Below are 17,632 nucleotides of genomic sequence, written 5' to 3'. Positions count from 1 at the left end.
GCCCAAGGGTATTGGGGATTTTAGAGTTGACTGTATACCAGATCCGGTTCCGGAATACTCTCGACGGCAACTGCGAAAGACTCGTAAACATTCGGCCTGCCGATGGATTACGAGGTATTGCATTCTTGAGTGCATTCAATTACAGGAACGGGGAGGTTGTAATTATTGAGAGTTTAGGGGGTCGGTGGCTGGCAGATTGGTATCTTTGGATTGGGTTATCATTGTTGGGGTAATTATAAGGACTCGAGTGGGAATTTTAGTCAGGTCTTGATCAGACACTGATCAAGTTATCATATCAGATTCTGATCAGGTATGTAACGCTATAATTTTTGATTTTCCACTAGGGCGGGGAGCGAACTGTGAGTTCCGTAATTTTTATTGAGCATTTCTCTCAGCGAATCTCATTATAAACCTCCCTCCGACAATTTCCACCAGTTCCTCATAAATAACCAGACAATGATAACCCACGCGAGTGTTCATCCAAAGAAGGTCCCAATCTGCCCGCCATCGACCACCTTAAACTCTCAATAATTACAAACTCCCCGTTCCTGTAATTGAATCCACTCAAGAATGCAATACCTCGTAATCCATCCGCAGGCCGAATGTTTACGAGTCTTTCGCAGTTGCCGTCGAGAGTATTCCGGAACCGGATCTGGTCTACAGTCAACTCGAAAATCCTCAATACCCTTGAGCTTGCTATCAGTCAGCTATACCCAACGACTTGAATCAAGTACATTTGACGACTTGAAACCTTTCTTCTCCAAATAATCAAATTTAGTTAGTTAAGTTATTAATTCAAGATGTATGACCTCTCGGCCTTTTACATTTTTGCACCCCTCCCATAAAAGTACAAGTAGAAAACACTTAGAAAAATTGAAATAATAACACATCTTAGATACAATGTCTAGGTATTTTAATTTTTTAGTTAATAGAATCTGGATTATATCATTTCTGGACATGGCCCTTAACGAGGAGAAAAAAGTACCAGCTAGGCTCCTACCAGGGTCCTTAGAGTTGTACTAAATATTATTACTGGTACAATAAAATAATCAAATTTCAAATGGTCATTCCCACCCAATAAATGCATTTTTTCCAAAGGATAATTAAGTGAATTCAGAATTTTTTCTATACTATTGCTATTTTTCATTTCTCTTCATTTGCTGCAATTCATTTATTGATTTTTGTATCAAGAAAAGTTGTATATATTTGTGTACTTCTATGGATAGGCTTTGCTGGCACAGCAAAAACGAATGTCTGAGTTTCCCGGACCTTTAGTAGACATTCTTCAGAAACTGAAAAATATCTGAGTAAAATGAAAATTTGTCCGAATTTCGGACGACCCGGTGCCTAAACATCTTAATTCATGTTCGAAATTCAGACAAATTATCATTATCATTATCATTTATCATTTTATTCCCAAGTTTTTTAGTGGCTGAGAATTGTTCAACAAATGTATGTAAACTTCAGACATTCGTTTTTGCTGTGCGCCTGAAGTCTTAACAAATAAATTGGAAATAAAAAATTTCCCCAAGAGGAACGCTCAGTGCGTTCGAAACTTTCTGCGCCTACTCAACTACATCGAGGAGTTCTTTAGTTTTTATGGCACGCCGTGTAATAAGTCGAGTTTATCGCACGCTGCGCGAAGCGTGTCGCTTCAAACTCGACTTCTGCATGATGTGGCATAAAATAGTATAGACCAGTCGGGCATAAACTTCGTTTTCAACGAATGTGAATGCAGGCCTCGCCTTTGGCTCGGCCTGTAAACTTCACATTCGTCGAAACCGAAATTTGTGCCCTTGTACTCTAATGTACTATTATTTCCTTTTCTTTCCATTCATCAGCAGCAGCAACTGACCGAAAATTGGCCCAGAACTTGAACAACCATCTATATCAGAACGATGGAGAACTTCGTTTTCATAACTTACACAAAAATTTCCCCCTCAAATGATCAACATCCCACAATCTCCTCATAATCCTCCCTCCGACGATTTCCACCAGTTCCCCTAGTGGAAAATAAAAAATTATAGCGGTACATACCTGACCAGAATCTGATATGATAACTTGATCAGTGTCTGATCAAAACCTGCCTAAAATTTCCACTCGGGCGATTACGGAATCGACTCAGAAAATTCAAGTGACGGTATCGTAATGTTTCACAGGAGAGTCAGGTAAAAATTACGGATCGCTCTGGAAAAATTCCGGTATTTTAGGTAAAAATTATGTGACAGTTCCGGAAAGTTTCGTACAACCACATTGTTATACGCAATTATGGAGAAGATACGTTATTTATATTGAATATTTCGTATGAGGGGGAAATTTCCAATTTCACAGTTAAAAATTGTTGTCCGAAATTTCCGCTACACTTTTTTGAAATTTTTATCGAATTTAATTACCACTGAAATTTCAAGAAATTTCGTCATTAAAAATTCAGAATTTCATGGAAAAATCAAAGAGAGCTCCTTCAGTTCCATTTTTCCCTGAAAATAAATAGAAAACGAAGAAATTCCGGTTAATATATTATTGAATTTTCAGGATAGCGACACTGAATGCGATTTAGGGAGGAAAAAATCATGAAATTTCAGATTTCACTGAAAATTCAATGTAATTTGGCAAGGGATATTCATATTAGATTGGAAATTCAAATAAATTAAGGAATCCGTCTCTTTATACTGCTTAAAATTCTGGAATTTTCTTAAATTTTCAGAGAAACCTGAAATTTCACGATTTTTTCTCCCCTAAATCGCATTCAGTGTCACTGTCCATGAAATTTCATTTTTTTTAACAATGAGGCTTCAACTTCGTCAATGGAATTTCATTTCCATATCTTTGAATATTAGTACTTCAAAACAATACCTCTATTTGCAGATAATTAATTGGAGAAATCTCGTAAAATATCTTCATCCAAAATGATTGAATATGTGAAGCTGGAGCTGCATCGGTTTTCATGAATAGCAGCACACAGTGGGGTACATCGTTAAAGGTGGTTCGAATAAGACACACCCATATAATTATACCCTAGAGTGGAGAGCGCGCCTGGTTGCACGCGGTCACGACCAATAGGCGCTGTAACGAGAGGATTTCTACATCCCCAAGAATGACAATCGAATATTGTCGGATGACAATCGAAAAATAACCTCAAAGGTAGACCCATTTTACCCCGATTTCTTCTACATACATTCTTCTTTTGTGTTATTGTCCGCAGCAGCCCACCCATGTAATTGAGGGCTAACTCCGTCTTGTTCGAGTCATTGCGTTCTCTCGTCTCAGGTGGAACCTCCAAAAAATTTTATAATCTAATGTTTTTTAATAGCAACATGTCAATTATTAATTTTCTTCATGGATATGCTGCTTTATAATTTTGATATTGATTCAACATTATTATCTTCGCACACTGAGAAAAAATTTTAATACACGGAGATCTCCGTGTGACTTGCGAGTCAGAATGAGTGTAGTTTTTGTGAAGGGGGATCGACGTCTATACCCTGGAGAAACATTATTAATGTGTTGAATTAGTGATACAAGATGAATTTTTTTATCAGGAATAAATCGAATATAGACAAATTTTGGATCATTTGTTTAAATATTTGCTGTGCCCTAATAATAACGTTTCCCATAATATTCATGGCGAGCTTCTCCGGAGTTTGAATTGTTACCTACGGACAAGGTTGCACGGAAAAGTTATCGCGGAAACCAGGCGCGAGGTAACATAGCGTCACCGCTTCACCCAAAGGCATTCTAGCCTTGTTACCTAGCGACAAGTTTAACTCTTGCAAGTGAATCTCGCGTCAAGCTGGATGCTGGAAGTTTCGATTTCTGCCTGGGGAGAAATATTCAATAAAAATTACGAAACAATTCACGTAATTCGCGATGGGGAATCGTTTTCCGGCAATTTTTATAGGAATGGAAGAGAAGAAATCTGAAACGCTCAGTGAATTTTCAGGTTCATCACCGAATAAAGTACGAAATTGTCACGTAATTTTTTCCGAAGAAGTAAAATTTTACAGAAACTTGCCGATTTATTGTACCTCCAAAAGGAAAAATTCTTGAACGTTCACCAATTTTTATGAAGCTGGTGAGTTATTTCTATGTTCCGTTCCGTCAAATTTCTCAATCGTCGGGGAAAAATTACGGAACGACTTGTTGTCCCCACAGCGGTCAGTCATTAGACGGGTGGTTAATTTTTACGGAACAAGTCGTAGAATTTAGGTGGCGATTCGCACAATTTCAGTTCCGACTCACACTTTTTATTGAATTTTACTTCGCTCGCGGATGACGGATGTAATTTTTACGTTCTTTTCTGGTGCTTTTTATTGAATTTTTCTCTTCGTGTTATATGCCCGAAAATTATTGGACTTGTGACAAAAATTAGGGTATCCATGATTATTTGCACACAGTATAGTAATTTTTGACTGACGTTAGTTAATTATACGTACTGGTACAGAAAATTGTAGTATATTCACATCAATTCATATTGAATAACAACGAAAATGAATTTGAGGTGCATAAATTTGATAAAGTTATGTGAAAATTAGAGTTATTTTTTACAGTGTGCTTGAATATTGTCATAAAAAATATCTTTAAAAGTATCAGAAAAAATTCCAAGAGAATATTCCTATAGAAAAATCGAAATCTATTGACTTTTTCCTGTCAAATGTCTCACAGGATCGTCGCAAAAAACGAATAGAACGAGAAATTTAACGAGAATTGCCTAGAATTTTAATAGAATCCCAATAAAAAAACCCTGGTATAGATCTTGTAAGCTTACGAGAAAGGATATAGTAACTGTTAACCGGGTTAGAGCCAATCATTATTACCACCTTCCAACCTCCCTAGCAAGAGTTGGAATAATTAGTGATCCAAGCTGTTCTTGCGGAGCAGAAGCTGAAGATTTTGAACATGTTCTATGGCATTGTCCAAAGTACACTCAGCAACGATTAGAACTACTAAATAAATGAGAAAAAACCAACTGCTCACGGCTTTACACCTCGAAAAAATTCGCAGATGCAAATGACTACAAATACATAGAAGAAATATGTAGGGGAGGTTGGGGTAAAACGGACACTTTTGACTTTTTTTAAAAAAGTAAATGAGGGGTGGAAATGCTGAGGAAATTTAATATATTTTTTTTTCAATACAAAGAACAATTCTTTCCCTTTGTGATGAGCCTAAACTGCGCTCAATTGATAGATTTATTTCTGAGTTATGAATAATTTTAAAAAAGTCTAAACTGTCCATTTTACCCCACCCTCCCCTAAATATTAAAGAAGTTGTAGTGTACAAATTTAAGTGTATGAATAAAAAAAAAAGTAACATAATGACAGTGTAAATAGCCCATATTACGGGTTCCAATACTTTAAATAAATGAAAAAAAAATCCCAATAAAATTTTGTAGCGAATTCGCTGAATTTTTCTATTAAATTTTTTCATACGTGGCTTCATGAAAATTCGCCGTATGACGATTATCCTCATGAAAACCGCCTTACTTTCTTCATTTATTCAAGATATTGCCCATGATTTTTTTAGAAATAGCATCGTTATAAATAATTTCTGCTGAAAATGATTTGTTTTCTCAATGAATTTCGGTAATTAGTTTTTCGAAAAACCCCAATAATTTTTTAAACACTTCAATTGAAAAGGTCAATTTCTTTTTTAATTTTTCCGGTTAACAAGACAATGACAGTTAAAGAAAAATCGATGCGCTGAGGCGTGATCTTTATGGCGACCAATCTAATAGGGTTAAGTTCAATATTTGGCCAGCAGAATCACACCGAACATTTCCTCCATCATGAATGACAAATGAGCCAATGCCCTCTCCCTGATTGATATCGACAATTACCAGTACAAAAGAACGGTAGAGTAAATTGGTCGTGAATTTATGAATGGGAGATCCCCGCGTGACTAAAGTGGCGTCACTTCGGTGCAGGTTTATGAAAGCAAGCTGGTTTTAGCCTACGCTAATAGTATAGTAATACGGGCTGATCTTTTCGAAATCCCGTAAGAGCATTAACCGCTCACACGTGAGCAAGTTAAATTGCTATGTTGTTGGGTTTATGTGTATTTGGTATCCTGTATCTCACTATTGCAATTCACAACTCACAAGTTGCAATATTTGTATCATCTGGAGACTTTTCATCGTCCAGAGCTTTCGCTTGAATTCCGATGCAACCGATGATTCTGGGGTCGGATGGGGGAGCTTGATTAAGGTTTAAGTAGTGTAAACATAGGCTGAATTTTGAAGATTACAATCTGAGATGAATTTTAAATGAAAGTTAAAATTCATAGAAAGATTATGGTTCAGTTTATGCTTAATCGGCAGTTTAGTATTGTTGGTAATAATTAATCTAGACGTGTGAAACTAACGCAGAGTCTTATGAGGAAATGAACTATTCGAGGTTGGGGAAAGATTAAAATGTTGAAAAAATGTAAAGAAATGAGAAAAAAATGAAAAATCTATGCATAATATCAAAATTATCGTCGGTGACAAATTTTTGTAATAAATAATTTATACTTCTACGTGTCTGAAATCACGGATAAACCTACCGAATTCGCTAGACAATTCTATTGGATTTATATTGAACTTTCTATTAATTTTCGGCCGATTCTATTGAAGTGTTCAATCGGAAATATTCTATAGAAAAAGTCAAAAGAATTCGATTTTTCTATACAATTTATTCTATTGAGATATTTTCAATAGATTTTCCTAGGCTCAAATTTTCCAAAATTTCAACGTTTTTTTGGTTGATTTTCTTGATGAAAAGAAAAGAAAATTAGAATGAAAAAAACTCGGAAAATTTGAGCCGAGCAAATTCTATAGAAAATATCTGAAGTGAGTAAGTTATATAGAGAAATGGAATTCTATTGACTTTTTCTGATGAATATTTTCTATTGAACATTTCAATAGAATCAGCCAAAAGGTAATAGAAAGTTCAATAAAAATATAATAGAATTTTGTAACGAATTCGTTAGGTTTTTCTATTAAATTTTTGCGTGATGGACAATAATTTCTTGGATTTCTTTCTTGTGAAAACATTGACTTGAGCCGTACGAGTAGAGCTACTTTAGTGGTATAAACATAACTCGAATTTTGAAGGTTAAAATCTGAAATAAATTCTAAACGAAAGTTGATATTAATAGAAACATTCTGGTCGAGTTTATGCTTATTGACAATAATTAATCTAGAAGTGCAAAATTAACAGAGTTTTATGAGGAAGTGAGGTTTTCGAGGTTAACTGTCAGACACCTGGTTTTTCTCGTGCAATTCCTTGCCTTGTCCGTTAATTTTTCTCCATTTCTCTTTTCTTTTTTGTCCGAGTAGACACTTGAAAATGATTGAAAAAGTGATAACACACAATAAAGCATTCCTATTTACCCCCCATCAGTCTCATCATCTAGAAACAGGACAATTGCCTGCATGGAATCATGAATTTATTCATTTACCCATTTATTGAATGTGTATTCCCAGTAGAACGATGACGAAGGAATTACACGCATTTGGCCTGGTGGCATTCAATCCTTCTGTTGTTGTATCGCTCTAGTCCAATCGGTTTTTTTCGTCCCCCGAGTATTACACTGCAGAAAAGATCAATGGAAACTCGGATTGGTGGCTCTGCGGGGGAGAATGCGCGTACCCAGCAGCTAATGATACTTTATGAAACGTAAATTCCGCCTGTTAGCTGCAGCAGAATAGCTTTTTCGTGCTTTGACGTCACTCTCGGCAGCTCCAATTTGACAGATAAGCCCAAATCGTTCATGAGGCTCATCAGAATTCATCGAATGTAGAAGAGTAAAGCAAGAACTAGGGGACAATAACCTGTTGCAGAGCAAATGTGCGGCTCGATGGTGAATCCTCTGCGGGGGAATAAGATGACCAGCATTATTGCTACAATCTATGAAGACCAGAGATGATGTCAGCTTCTGCCCACATTCTTTTTACCGTGCAAGCGACACTTCGGGAGAACCCAACTATGATCAATCATGATCAATAGCCGAATGTCAAAGTAGTTCATTGTTGGTGTTCTTTCTCACGAATGAAGAAAGAAACTTGCTTTCAGAGTCTATCAAATATTCGTTTACTTTTTTTCGCAGTATTTTATTAAGTCATCGTGACACAGGTGAAATGAAACGGATATTTCTCGGGAAAAATCGAGCCCTCTCTCTGGCTATTGTACGCGGAGAGAAAAGTTCGATAAAAATTATCGTATGTATTATACCACGAGAGCTTCAAAATTATCAGGTGTTTTCCGATACGCTGATAGAAAAAATTATTTTTATTGAGATGTTTCTTTCGTGGAACGAGTATTATATACTTGAACCAATTTCAAATAAATAAGATCTTATATGGTGAATATCAATCATTTTTTCTTGAAATATATTCACTTGAATCAAATAAATCAGTCCTTGGCATCAACTCACACGTATTCACCACAAAAATGGAAAAAGTTCTATTTTTTTAAATGTAATATCATCTCCAGTCGAGAAATTTTCTACTTTCATGAATTGATAAAAAATTCGTACCTAGGAGATGATTATATTGAGGAATGAATTGAATGTTGCTTTCTCGAATGAAGCCGATGATTAAATTGAGCTTTCCGTACATCACATTGAACGAAATTTGTGATATCCAAGTTTGTGTTGAATTGCTGTAATTTGTGATTCTGTTATTGTAAACTAATGCCATTTTTTTAGTCAAGAAATATAAAGTTCTTTCAACTCAACGACATCTTACTACAATCTCAAAGCTTTTTCCGCGTAACAATATTCATCCTGATTTGACATACGAAATGCTCACTTCAATTATAATTTACTTGGAATAACGTATGATCGTGTCGACTGAGATAACAACGTATTTAGTCATGAGAATAATTTTTATGTTTGAGTATACACGGAAAGAAATATTCAGTAAAAATTACGGAACTTACAATTCGCTCGCCGATTATGGAATCGACTCAGAAAATTTAAGTGACCGTATCGTATTTTTTCACAGAAGATTTAGGTAGAAATTACGGAACGCTCTGGAATAAATCCGTGACAGTTCCGTAAAATTTCCTACAACCATATTTCGCTTCGGCATTACGGAAAAGATACGTAATTTTTATTGAATATTTCTCTCCGTGTACCAGCGAATTTCTTGGGTTAGCAAACTTTTGGCTGGAAAGAAATCAAATACACTGATAGAAAAAATCTCTGACACGTAGAGTACAAGTTCTTGGCTCAAGAAACTAAATCATTCGCGCCGTTTTAACTGAATGAATTCTTCATGACTTTGGATCAAAGAAATAGGGGAACTTGGCATAAAGTATTAAATATTGGACGGAAAGAGCAGGAAGTTTCGCGTGCATCATAATGCTTTCCATATTAGATCAGACTCGCTGGAAAGAATCTCTTGGCGGAAAGTAATCTTGCTTACATTTAATATCAATCTGATGAAGTTTCTATTCTCTTGTGTGAAGAATTCGTACTTTTCGCTATAGATAATTCTGTTTTTCATGATTTTCGACAGAGGTGATAGGGTTTCCAATCAAGTAAATCGGTCCTGAGGGCACACATCTTCCTCTCAGAATATACTTCAATTAGGTAAAACTAAGAATCTCTTGTATCAAGAGATTCATGGTCAAAACCCCATTCTCTTGTCTCAAGAAACCACTTCTGTCGTGTCAGAGATTTTTTCTATCAGTGTACTCTCATTATTGCGACACATAAAAAGAACTTAAATTCTAGAGAAGTTCGATTTCTGCCAATGAAACATGTCTCAAGAAGATGTAACTGGTTTTTACTATGAAATCATGTTTATTTGAAAATTACCAACCAAATGATAGGTGATTGAAATGAAATTCTCTTGCAAACAAACAAAGGAGTCAAGTTTTTCTTTAAAAACTTGGCGAGTTTGTTTGTATGAAGGGAACCTTGCAGAAAATAACGGATTAATTTTGAAGCTCGAGTGATATTCGCAAGAGAATTTGTCCATCCAAATTTCGACCAAGAGAATTGTACTATATGAGACAAAATTCATTTGTTAGTTCCAACGAGGGGCTCACTCAACCAGGAAACACGGAAAAATACCTGAATTGAGTATATTTTACACCAAAATTGAGTATATGGGGAGACCTGATTCAAGAATGAAATATACCTGATCCAACTATATTATTCTTGATTCGAGTATAAACTATACTTGATTCAAGTTGATACTTTCTGAACTCTCGTTGAAGAAAAATTGCGTTCCGAAAGTCTTAATTTTAGGCATTCAAAAGTATCAACTTGAGTCTATAAAAATCTCAAATTAACCTTCCAATCTCAACTTGAGACTTTCAGAAAGCTTAAATTGAAATCTCAAAGTCTCAAATTCAAACATTCGAAACTTTCATCTTGAGATTTTCAGGCTTCACATTGATACTTTTAAAAATCTTATTTTCAAACTTTTGAAATCTCAAAAAAATATATTATTTTTCGGCTTTTTCGAACGCAATATTTCTCTTCAATTGAGATCATTTGTTCAGGAGATATGGAAGGTGCGCGGAGATCCATCCCTCGTCCCATGTAGGCTCTGATAATGTGACTGTTCCAGACAGATCCTCCCATACATATATCCCCCAAGAAATCAAAATATTATCGTTATGTCAACCGGAAAATATTTTCATTGAATGTTACAGAAATGAAGAGAGTGTAACGCCATCAAACGAGTGTATGTTTATATGCAGCATAGGGCCTGGATTTCACCGGGGTATTGTAGAAACGATAATAGAATGGGCTGGGTATATATATGGCTTTGTGTAACGGAGAGATGCAACTGCACTGAGCTTATCCCCACTTCCATTCTCTGGCCTCTCCTTGTTGCACTCAGTTTGGGGTAGTGAGTAAGCGTCATTCAACGATTTGTATCGAGATATCCTGTCCATCGAATGTGCATCCTAATACCCTTGGGCCTCAGGCACGATGGTATTTCGAGAGTGAATACATGGTGGATGGAAAATCGGTGAATCGTGGACTGTACGCGCTCTCGAATAATTCTTCGATATGTAGGATTGGAAAATGCGTGTGGAGGTGAAAATATTTCTCTATACTATAAAAATCCAAATCGACTTCTGGTGATGAAAATTTGGTTCTCGAAATTAAGACTCCAAAATTAAGGGTTAAAAATGAAAGGTCAGAAACTAAGGGTCACGAGAGTTATAATGAGGGTCAGAATAAGGGCCATGAGGCCCTTAAAAAAAAAAATTCTAAGAGAATTAGAATTTAGAGAGAAAAAATTTCCGCTTCACCCAGCCGGGAATCGAACCCGGGTCTCCCAGATACGCGCCGGGCACTCTTACCGACTAAGCTACCGGCTCTCTACATTATCAAAATCCAGATAACCTTCTGATGATGAAAATTTGCTTATTGAAATTAAGACTCCAACATTAAGGGTTACAAATAAATGGTCAGCCCGGTGGCTTGGCGCAGTGGGTAAGTTCGTTGCCTCACATGCGAAAGGTTCCGAGTTCAAATCCCGGCCGGGTAGAATGGTGCGATCTAACCATTTAAAGTCTTGATCATCATCGCAGTATACCCTAACCGGGTCGAAGCGATGTAAAATAATGATAAAAAAAAATAATAAATGGTCACAAACAAAAGGATCACAAGGGTAAAAATGGGGTCATGAGGTTTATAATGAGGATCAGAAAAAGCGTCAAAAAAGGGTGATTGGGTTCAAAATAAGGGTCAGAAACAAAGGATCACAAGGGTCAAAATGGGGTCACGAGAGTTATAGTGAGGATCAGCAGAAACGTCAAAATAAGGGTCATGGGGGTCAAAATAAGGGTTAGATTAAGGATCATTGGGTTCAAAATAAGCGTCGTGCGCGTCAAAATAAGGGTCATGGGGGTCAAAATAGCAGTCAGAGTAAGGGTCGTGGAGATCAAAATAAGGGTCAGAATAAGGTTCATGAGGGCCATATGGAACTCTTTCTATATTATCAAAATCCTAATAAACTTCTGGCGATGAAAATTTGGTAATTGAAATTAAGACTCCAAAATTAAGGGTCAGAAACAAAGGATCTCAAGGATCAAAATAGGGTCACGAGAGTTATAGTGAGGATCAGCAGAAACGTCAAAATAAGGGTCATGGGGGTCAAAATAAGGGTTAGAATAAGGATCATTGGGTTCAAAATAAGGGTCGTGCGCGTCAAAATAAGGGTCATGGGGGTCAAAATAGCAGTCAGAGTAAGGGTCGTGGAAATCAAAATAAGGGTCAGAATAAGGTTCATGAGGGCCATATGGAACTCTTTCTATATTATCAAAATACTAATAAACTTCTGGCGATGAAAATTTGGTAATTGAAATTAAGACTCCAAAATTAAGGGTCAGAAACTAAGGATCACAAGGGTCAAAATGGGGTCACGAGAGTTATAGTGAGGATCAGCAGAAACGTCATAATAAGGGTCAGAATAAGGTTCATGAGGGCCATATGGAACTCTTTCTATATTATCAAAATCCTAATAAACTTCTGGCGATGAAAATTTGGCAATTGAAATTAAGACTCCAAAATTAAGGGTCAGAAACTAAGGATCACAAGGGTCCGAATAAGGGTCATATTGGGGGTTGGCAAGCGGAGCGAGCACGGGGCGTAGCCCCCTAGTATGCAATATATTTGGGAGTGTTTAAACTGGTCTTGCGGTCATAATGAAGAAAAATCTAATAAAACTGTTTCTTCCGAGTTTTTCTATTCATTCCGGCAATATTTTCATCGGGAGTCAATATAGACTCGTATACTTATATCAATGAAAGTGTTATATGAAATAAATAATTCATTCATTTCAAATAAAGGACTATTACACGTTAATACATTCATTCTCCAAAATTCAAGAATATCTGTCCGATTTTTCCGCATTTTCAGGAAATAATTGCATTAAAATGATAGTTTCCATATATTTTTCCATGAAATTTTAAATTTTGAATGAGGGAATTCGTTAAATGTTCTAGGAAACTTTAATGTGATAAAAATTTCCAAAAAGGTTCCACGAAATTTCACCCAAAAACATTCAATACTTTATAATTCACCACCCGAGTGGAAATTTCACTCAGTTAGCTTGGATCTACATTAGTTTTAGGTTCAATACTGGTCAGAATTTATTGATTAGACTTTCGGATCAGGATCTGATGAGATTCTGAATGGAGTATTTGTATTCATTGTGGCGGAGTGAATTGTGATCCTATTCTGATCAGTCAAATCTCGAGTAGATCCGTATCGGATCCGGTACTGTTCAGGAATATCAAATCCTAGAATTTTGACCAAGCATGGACCCAAACAAGCGTTACATTTCTGATCGAAAATTGATCAAAATCAGTTTTCACTGGTCAGTCTCTTATTCTATCCTAATTTGAATTTCCACTCGGGCAAATGCACTGAGTAATCAATTAAATTTTTTCATGCGTTATCCACCGCAAAATCAAGAGAAATAATAAAGTACCCAAGTGGAGGTAATGAGAGACTACAGAAGGAAAAGAAAGGAAGCAACAGACGGATTCCATTTGCCGGTGGGACCTCCCAAGATTTCCCATGGGAGTTGGCTATTAACGATCACAAATAGGCTATTACATAGCCATTAATACAATGCTGGTGGTCTAGCCATGCAGCAGGACTTTTGCGCGAAGGGGCAGGGGGGATCGGTTGAAGGGTGAATTGCTCCCGCGAATGGACATGCAGGGAGGGGCTGAGGGAGAAACCACCCTCTCAATAATGCGTTCAAGAAAACAAGAATTCGCCTGTGGGTTCCAATCGCGTACGCCACGGGGACACACACGCGCGTCTCGGTGTAGGGTTTCGATGCATCCCCAGAGATTGAGTAATCCGAGATTCACTTTGTGCCTTGAGAGTTTCGGGACAAATCCCTTTGGAATGGAAAAATTGGAAATTTTCAATCATTAGTTTTTACAGGGGTTTTGGCTCAATCAAAATGCTCGGGGAGAGTTTTTAACTGGACGTGTCGATGCAGCCGTTGGATGCGTCAATTGCGTTGGAATTATATCATCTCCTGTTACTAATGGATTCGGGGGATTAACATTCCTCGGGCTCGACTGGCATAACAGCATGTCAATTTTCTTCGTTTTAAGTGTATTTATCGCGTCGTGAGGACTTGACTGGAAAATGATCCGGTTTTTTGTGATAATTATCATGTTGAAAATTTTTTACTGTCACTTGTCATACGCTTTTTGGAGAGTTTTGTCGAGAGGGGTTCACGGAAATTTCGAGGAATTTTGTCATTCAAAATTTATAATTCGAGGAAAAAACAATGGAAACTGTCAATTTCAGGTCAATTGACACATGAAAATTGATAAGAGTGAGGGAAATTTCGATAAAGATATTCTTGCTTGACAATATTTTCGCTCTCTGTTTGAAACATTGGTATTCCCTTGAATTTTCCGGGAATTTTGTCATTGAGAATTTACATTTCGGTGAAAGAGTTAGTGGAAACTGTCATTTTCACTTCAATTCTAAGCCTTCAATCCTTAAACTCTTTTATCGATTTAGTTAATTTCAGACAAATGAGACTGTTCTTTCCCATGAAATAATCTCCACGTTTTAAAAATAACTGGGGCAGAATAGCTCATTCTTTGCAAAATTCCTGATAATTATGGCTCGCCCCAGCGACTTTAAAACCTAAAAATATAAAATCAAGTATTTTATTAAATGGAACCGCCGGTTTTTCTCTTTCCAGAATCACTAAGGTTCTTTCGGATAGGGCAATGGCTCATAAACCATCATACACATATATATATATCTATGTATCCACATAAAGGAAGGCAGAGGCAGAGAGAGTGGAGTAGAAAGCTATATGATGGCAGAGGGTCGGTTGTCGTCGGGATGGAAGCGAAGGCAGAAACAAGTAGCGACTCGGGGGTGAGTAACGAGGAGAGGGGAAAATCGTAAGCGGCTTACGCCCGCTCTGGAGCGGAAAGCGACTCCTCGCTAATTATTTATAGGACCCTCTGGGCTGCGCTCTGCCTCTCGTACCCAATAGTGAAATATCCTGAAAAGATAGAGAACCAAAAGAGGAAGTGCCCGTGAGTCTCATTCGTGGACAAGCGTGGAAGCTCACTTCACTGTACTTTTTTTTTCAGTACCTTTTCTTTCATCTTTTGGAGAGACTACCCTTGTGCAAGATGTAGCATGATTTTCGGAATCTGGGGGGAGTCTAGTTCTCATTCGTCTATTCATATTTTTTTTAATGAGGATTGGGATATTTGTAAGAAATTTTTTTCGCTCAATTTTTTATGCGCCTGAGACCCATTTTGATGATTTTTACAACATCTGGATGGACATGTAGTTAAGGTAAATGAGGTGAACACATCATCACTCCGATATTTCTGTCAGAATGAGTGTGAAAACAGGTTTGGTGTGCACTGATACACTGAGAGAAAAAATTATTTTTATTGAGATGTTTTTTCCTTGCCACAAGTATTACATACTTGAACCAATTTCAAATAAATAGGATCTTCTAGTGAATATCAATTATTTCTTCTTGAGATACATTTACGTGGATCAAATAAAGTAGTTCCTGGCGTCAAGTCACATGTATTCACTACAACAATGGAAAAGTTGTATTTTTTTAACCTAATGTAGTCTCCAGTCGAGAAATTTTCTACTTTCATGAATTGATGAAAAATTCGTACCTAGGAGATGATTACATTGAGGAATGAATTGAATGTTGTTTTCTCGAATGAAGCCGATGTTTACATTGAGCTTTCCGTACATCACATTGAACGAAATTTGTGATTTCCAAGTTTGTGTTAAATTGCCTTAATCTGTGATTCTGTTTTTGTAAACTAATGCCATTTTTTTTAGTCAAGAAATATAAACTTCTTTCAACTCAACGATATCTTACTACAATCTCAAAGCTTTTTCCGCGTAGCAATATTCATCCTGATTGGACATACGAAATGCTCACTTCAATTATAATTTACTTGGAACAACGTATGATCGTGTTGATTGAGATAACAACGTATTTAGTCATGAGAATAATTTTGATTTTTGAGTAAACCAACGAATTCTTGGAGTTGGCAAACTTTTGGCGAAAAAGAAATCAAATACTCTCATTATTGCGACAAATAAAAGGAACTTCAATTCTAGAGAAGTTCGATTTCCGCCAATGAAATGTATCTTAAGAAGAGATAACTGGTATTCACTATGAAATCATGTTTATTTGAAAATTAACAACCAAATGATAGTTGCATCAAATAAAATTCCTTTGATGAAATCAATTTTTTCTGTCAGTGTAGAAGGATTCGTTTATTCCAAACGAGATTCGTTAACTGTTAACGAATGGTAGAGTTGAATATGACCAAAAAACAAGTGGCAAATTGCTCTTGAATTGCATAGAGTATAGTTATTTTTGCTAATGAATTGGCTATTGCCCTCCGAATATAATTATTTTGTACATAATTTCCTTGTATAAGATATAATTCATTGTTAATTCATTTTTAATTTCATTTTCATTTTTTCATTTGAATTTTATTGAATTGTATATGATGTTCAATTTTCACGATGAGTATGGAAATTCAAGCTTTCATTGAAAAATCAGTGATTGTTTAACATGAAAAGCCCAATTTTCTTGAATTTTCAAGATAAATAAAAAATTTCGGTGACGCTGTGATTGAAATTTCATGCAAAATATGATGGTAATTCTCATGGGAGTGACATTGAATCGGATTTAGGAGAAAAATGGTTACGAAATTTCAACACGGAGAGAAATATTCAATAAAAATTACGTATCTTTTCCGTAATTCCGGAGCGAAATGTGGTTGTAGGAAATTTTACGGAACTGTCACGGAATTTTTCCGGAGCGTTCCGTAATTTTTACTGAACATTTCTCTCCGTGAAGTCTTCTATAGCATTCACGGAAATTCATGAGCTTTCAGTGGAAGTGAGATGGAAATTTCACAACGTGATGGAATTTCAAATTGAACGTGGATATTCAGAAACAAAAATACGTGAATTTTCAATTTTTCCCTGAATTTTCCTGATTTTTCTGAATTTTCACGGAATAATTTAACTGAAAAAGCAAGTATTTTATTGATTTTCAAATCATTCGAACAGAAAATCAAAGAAATATTTGATTTTTCAACGACAATTTTTCCTGAAAACGAAGTGTAAATTTTTAACAGTCTGGTTTTTCAAGTTAAATCGTGTCCAACGTGTCAGCAGCCATCAACGCCACTTCTAGCGCTCTACATCATCCAGAAATCCTCCAGATCAAATCTACCGTCATCCATCTGAATTTCCAGTGAAAATTTTCACCGCGTTGAATTTATTACATATAAAAAAACGTAATCTATCGATCTACCATGTCGAAAGGACTCTCGATGGGGAAATGAAATAAAAAGGGAATAAAGCTGGAATAGTGAGCCATGTAGTCAAGAGGGAAAAGCGGAAACTGAAGGTCCATTTTTTAGGATTACCAAGCGCCCGGGGGAAAAAAAATTGGGCGCTGAAAACCCAGACTGGAATGTATTCAATACGTGTGTGTTTATTTGGATGAAAAAGGGAGGTCTCCACCAACAATGCGCTCTCTCGCGCGCCCCCTTGACTTCCTGGCGGTCTTCACTCTGATCTATTTCATCCCAGCATCTCTGTTTATCTTATTTTTCTCACGTGTATACCT

This window comes from Diachasma alloeum, unplaced genomic scaffold (assembly GCF_001412515.2).
Source record: "Diachasma alloeum isolate Michigan unplaced genomic scaffold, Dall2.0 Dall_scaffold_00269, whole genome shotgun sequence".
In the NCBI taxonomy this organism is placed as follows: domain Eukaryota; kingdom Metazoa; phylum Arthropoda; class Insecta; order Hymenoptera; family Braconidae; genus Diachasma; species Diachasma alloeum.
This window is presented reverse-complemented; position numbering follows the sequence as displayed.